Genomic DNA, 5,702 nt, shown 5'->3' on the forward strand with positions numbered 1-5,702 from the left:
TTTTGATTTTTATCCCCAAACCCATTTCATATCAAACGATGCTGTTTTCATTGGCTATTCCTATAGAACCAAGTATAGCTTTTTTCTTTAGTAATTGTGACTTTTTTTGCCTTTTTTTCGCGTCGATTCGCAATGCGAGTGTTGGCCTTCTTCAATGTGAAATGGGAACTTTTCCAAAGCCAACTACATCTTCAGTTTAAGGGGAAAAAATATGTTTCGAGTTCCCTAGTATTGCCACGTCTCTGTGAAATTTAGGAAGTTGACTGTATATTCAGAAATAATATTCCATCGTGTACGGTCAAATTTATTTTCCGCGTAAACTTGAATTAACCAAAAGAAAAAGAAAAAAATCAAAGGCAAAATAAACTTCTGTGAAAATTCTATTTCATAACTTTACATATATATATGTGTGTGTGTGTATATATATATATATATATATATATATATATATATATATATATATATTATATATGTATATATATATGTGTGTATATATATTATATATATACATATATATATATATATATATATGTGTATATATATATATATATATATATATATTATATTATTTTTACTGGATGATTATTACTGGAATTACTTGAAAGTTTACTTTTCCGAGACCGTAATTTCTTTTTATCGGAAGCATAACCTTTTTTTCTATTATTTTCGTGGCATGCTTTGTGAAGACCTTTTGTGAAACTGTCAAATCATTTCTCCTTTTCATTTCTCATCTTTCCTTGTAATCTTGGAAAGGAATCTTGCATATCTTTACGTGTTTTGTTGCGCTGAGGATATTGTTACGTGTTATGGCCGTAGATACAGTTGATTTCACCTTGTGCTTGGTTTGTTTCGTCGAGACCTTTTGTGAATCTGTCAGTTGCCTCATTCTTTCCTTTCTAATCTTGGTAATGCGAGTCCTGTATACCTTCACCTGTCTTGTAATGAAAATGATGCGTCACTTGTCGGACCATGTCGTATTTGAATGCCATTGTGCCCTGTTTGTGGCGTTCTCTGCTGTTGAATGCCATAATGATACCCGTATCTACGCTATCCGCAGCTGTAGGGGATGACGAAGAGACAGGGGTATTGTAACCCACTAAGTGACGGGATTCCCGCCGGCCTTGTGTGGATCTGTCAAATGGTGCCGATGGAAGGCATCCTTCTGATACAGCGTTCATGTCTACTTTGATTTTTTTGTCTGGAGCCTCCATTAATAAGATTACAAGCCAGCCTCCACCCATCTCTCTCTCTCTCTCTCTCTCTCTCTCTCTCTCTCTCTCTCTCTCTCTCTCTCTCTCTCTCTCTCTCTCTTCGCCTTGACTCCTCCTCCTCCTACGCGATTCTCCCCAAAGAATCCTTTCGAATTCGGAGGGGCATTAATAGAAATGACTCCGGCCAGGACGATGGAATCCTTTACTCTCCTCCGCTTACTTGAGCGACGACAAAGGATGACCCGACCTTTGAAACACTCTCTCCTAATTTGATACAATAGTTATATTCTTCCTTAACTTGTTTGTATCTCCTTCCCACCTCTTTATCCTCATATCTCCTTCCAACAATATACATATATAAAGTAATCTCTCTCTCTCTCTCTCTCTCTCTCTCTCTCTCTCTCTCTCTCTCTCTCTCTCTCTCTCTATGTTATCAATTATACGTCTCCCCTCTTCGTATTTCTGGATGTTTTGGCATTAATTCAACGTAGCATTTGTCTTTTTTTTTTATATAGCCCTGTGAGAATTGCAAATGAAGATCCCTTATCGATACTCCCTTCTCCCATCTCTCTCTCTCTCTCTCTCTCTCTCTCTCTCTCTCTCTCTCTGGGAGGTGTCTGGGTAGGGATCCACTCATTCTTTTACAAACGGGAATATTGTTCTTCTCTTTATTCCTACCCGATTTACGTCTCGTTCCCGACAGGTCGGGAAATGTTGTGGCTGCTGGTTTAACTTTTTTTTTCTTTTTTTTTTCCCGGATGTCGGGTGTGGGGGGGGGGGTCGGTATTGTAGGTTATGGTACAAGTTTCCTAATGTGAATGGTAACGTGGTTTCCACTAAAAGCGTTTTGGTGAATATAAGTGTTTGCGCGCGCGTACATATATATATATATATATATATATATATATATATATATATATATATATATATATATATATATATATATATTTGGTTGTTTAGAGGGAAGTCTCTCTCTGTCTCTCTCTCTCTCTCTCTCTCTCTCTCTCTCTCTCTCTCTCTCTCTCTCTCTGACTGAATGATAACGTCCTCATCCTCTGAATCCCATTATTTATTTGAAGTTCAGAGTGTTTCTACCTGTACCAATAAATCAATGATTTGCTCCTGGCTGTAAAGTAGAGCAGGTTATGCTCCGGCATTCATAGAAATATAACTATCATGTCCTTTATCTGTTATATATGCTATTTATAACACGACCAGAATAATCTTACCGTCGTTTCTTTTCTTTTCCAGGTATGAGTCTCCAAGGTCTCCTCCCTCGCGGTAATTGTATTGTTAATGTTTTATTGTTCGCATTTGGAGGTTATAGTTTGGAGATAAGAATTGCTTAAATTATCTATTTTTTTATGATATTTTCTATGTTTATTATTATTATTATTATTATTATTATTATTATTATTATTATTATTATTATTATTGTAGAATATTCTAAAATGCTAAAATTTGATGAAGTTTCATATCGGTATTTTCTTTTTCTTTTTTTAGCCTCTAGTATTTTAATAATTTTATCTCTAGTGTTTTTGTTTATCATTTATATTAGCTTCATTTTGACATGAGTAATTGAACAAGCTTAGTTGTGCTAAATTTTATTATTAAATATTGATTTTTTTTCTACATCATCTCGTAGAGCAAGCAGCTGTTGCCCCAATAATTTTCATCAAAACCTGTTTGAAAATAAGGTCTATTCCGTTTCATTATTATTTTTATTATTAGTATTATTATCGTTGTTGCTGTTGTAGATTTTAATGATTATTTTTAGGTGTTTTATGCTGCGATAATCAATAATAATTTATTCTTGATATATACTAAATGGGTTCACCAAAACTCTGTTACCCATAAATCGTTAATAAGAAAATGATTTAAGTATTTTAGTCTTTATATGTAGTGTTTAGTTAAAATCATTAAGTTTATGGCGTTAATTTTATATGAAATTAATTGCGTTAATGATATATCTCTTTTTATCCATAATAATAAAAAAAGAATTAAAAAAATATATATCGCTCAAAATTTGTTTTTTTATTGTAAATATAAGAATAATACTTAAGTTATCTGGCTCCTAGAGAAAATTTGAAAGGTCTCCCAGGAGTAATTGTATTAAGATTTTATCGTTCTTTTATCGAGGTTAGAATATGGAGATAAGAAGTGCTTAGATTATTTAGTTTTTTTTTTTTTCATATTTTAATGGTTATTATTACTATTTATTATTATTATTATTATTATTATTATTATTATTATTATTATCATCATTATTATTAATATTGTTGTTATTATTGAAGAATATTACAAAATGCTAAAATTTAATTAAGTTCCATATCAATATTTTTAACCGCTACTTTTGTAATAATTTTAACTTTGTTATTGGTATATATATTAGTTTAATGTCTTCATGATATATCCCTAATGGGTTTCATCAATCGTTAAGAAGAATATAATTGAAGTATTCAAGTCTTTATACGTGGTGTTTAGTTCTAATCATCAAGTTTATGGGGGTGAATTTTGCATGAAAATTAATTACCGTAATGTTAACTCTGTTCATGCGAAATACTCAGCTAAGAATTATTTAATAATACGTATATAAAACAATATTTATTCTTTACAGTAAATGTATAAGTGATACTTTATTTGAGTTATCTCATTCCCAGGGGAAATTAGAAAATAGATAGCTAGGTTTTATTCACAGTTTATGGGGACATTTTACTACCGTATTTCATGAAGGGTGCAGAAGTGGTAACAAATGAGTTTTTTTTTTTTTTTTTTTTTTTTTTTTCCAGAAGCATTTGTGAGTTGAGGGTATTTTACAGTTGTTATAAAAAGTACAGATATTCATAGATACGTTTTATAAGCGCTCTGATTTTAGCATAAAAGGCTTTTTATTGTGGGTTATCGTTACTTATTCATCTAGTCGTAAAATGGGTTACTCGATGCATTAGGTACAGTGTTATGTCTTGTGGTCTGAATATGAAATAGTCATCCTCAAATGTAAGCAAGGATCAGAGAGAGAGAGAGAGAGAGAGAGAGGAGAGAGAGAGAGAGAGAGAGAGAGAGAGAGAGAGAGAGAGAGAGAGAGGAAAATATCCGGAACTTACAGAGAGAGATATAGTTTAGCGGAGGTACTTATGTGAGATGGTAAGAAAGCTAGGCAGCATTTATGTCAGGTTTTGAGTGATGGCATGACTATATTCTGGTTTAGAAATATCAGGATAGAGTTGACATAACCTGAAAGATATGGTAGTGCATATTCTACAGTATACTCAGAGAGAGAGAGAGAGAGAGAGAGAGAGAGAGAGAGAGAGAGAGAGAGAGAGAGAGAGAGAGAGAGATAGTCAGTGTAAATGCTTGGAGCAAAGGAAGAGTTATGGTGGTTTTTCTCTTATGGAGATCCAGGATAGCTTGTGACTTCTCATTTGATGTGTCGTTATTATTGTCCATTATTTGGCGTATCATTCTGGAACTGTGACCTTGTTTACGTTTGAGGATTAATGACTTACGAATATAAAGATATAAAGACATAAAAAAAAAAGATACGGGATATTTCATATTATGCAATTGTTTTGACAATTCTTATTTTCGCTGTGAGTAAAAATGCTATCCAAGCGTTACTTTTTTTAATTACCTTATGTACTAGGAGGTATAACTCAAGTCTATTGGGCTCACCTAAGAGGAACATGCAGAGGTTTTCACTAGAGTGGGAGCGAGTATAAGTCTACGGTATTGTCAACCCACATTTCATTTAGTGTGCCTTGTATGTCCGTACTGGTATAATATCTTGTTTTTTTCCGAATACAAGAATTATAGTACAATTATTATTTATATTTTTCCGTATAGGTTTCATTTCCTTTTAAATGAATTTCTATTATGGTCTACACTTCAATAAAAGTGTTGAAAGAAACAGGCATACCTCTGTATTTATTTTTTTTTTCAATCTCAAACATTGCTCAATTATTCGTATACTTTTTTAGTGTTTAGTTTTAATCTCGATGTTACTCTAATTTTGAAAGACCAAATTATAAGTACTGAATAAAACGAGAGTTGCAACTTTTTTTATTGTATTTTAGGTAACATTTACATGAATTATAACCTTTTTCTTTTTTGAAGAGACTGCATTTAATTTAAATCTATTTATACCTTAGGTTTCTATTAGTTTTATTAAGTTGAATTTATATGAAATAATCATCGGGTGATTTAGCAAAAGATTTATTAATTTAAAGGAAGAAGCATTGTAATATAAAACATAAATAAGCAAAATCAGGGAGATTAATGTTCTTACTTGGCCGAAATATTTTCTGTTGTATTTTACACATTATTTTACCAATCTATTTTTGCTGTTATAGCAATAAACAAGACACTAAGATGATATTTCTATAAATCCTTTTCATAAAGTCTAATAAGTTGCCAAGACTTTCATTGATAGCAATAAACAAGACACTAAGATGATGTTATAAAGCCATTTCATAAAGTCTAATAAGTTGCCAA

Source organism: Palaemon carinicauda, chromosome 9 (genome assembly GCF_036898095.1).
Source record: "Palaemon carinicauda isolate YSFRI2023 chromosome 9, ASM3689809v2, whole genome shotgun sequence".
Classification (NCBI taxonomy): Eukaryota; Metazoa; Arthropoda; class Malacostraca; order Decapoda; family Palaemonidae; genus Palaemon; species Palaemon carinicauda.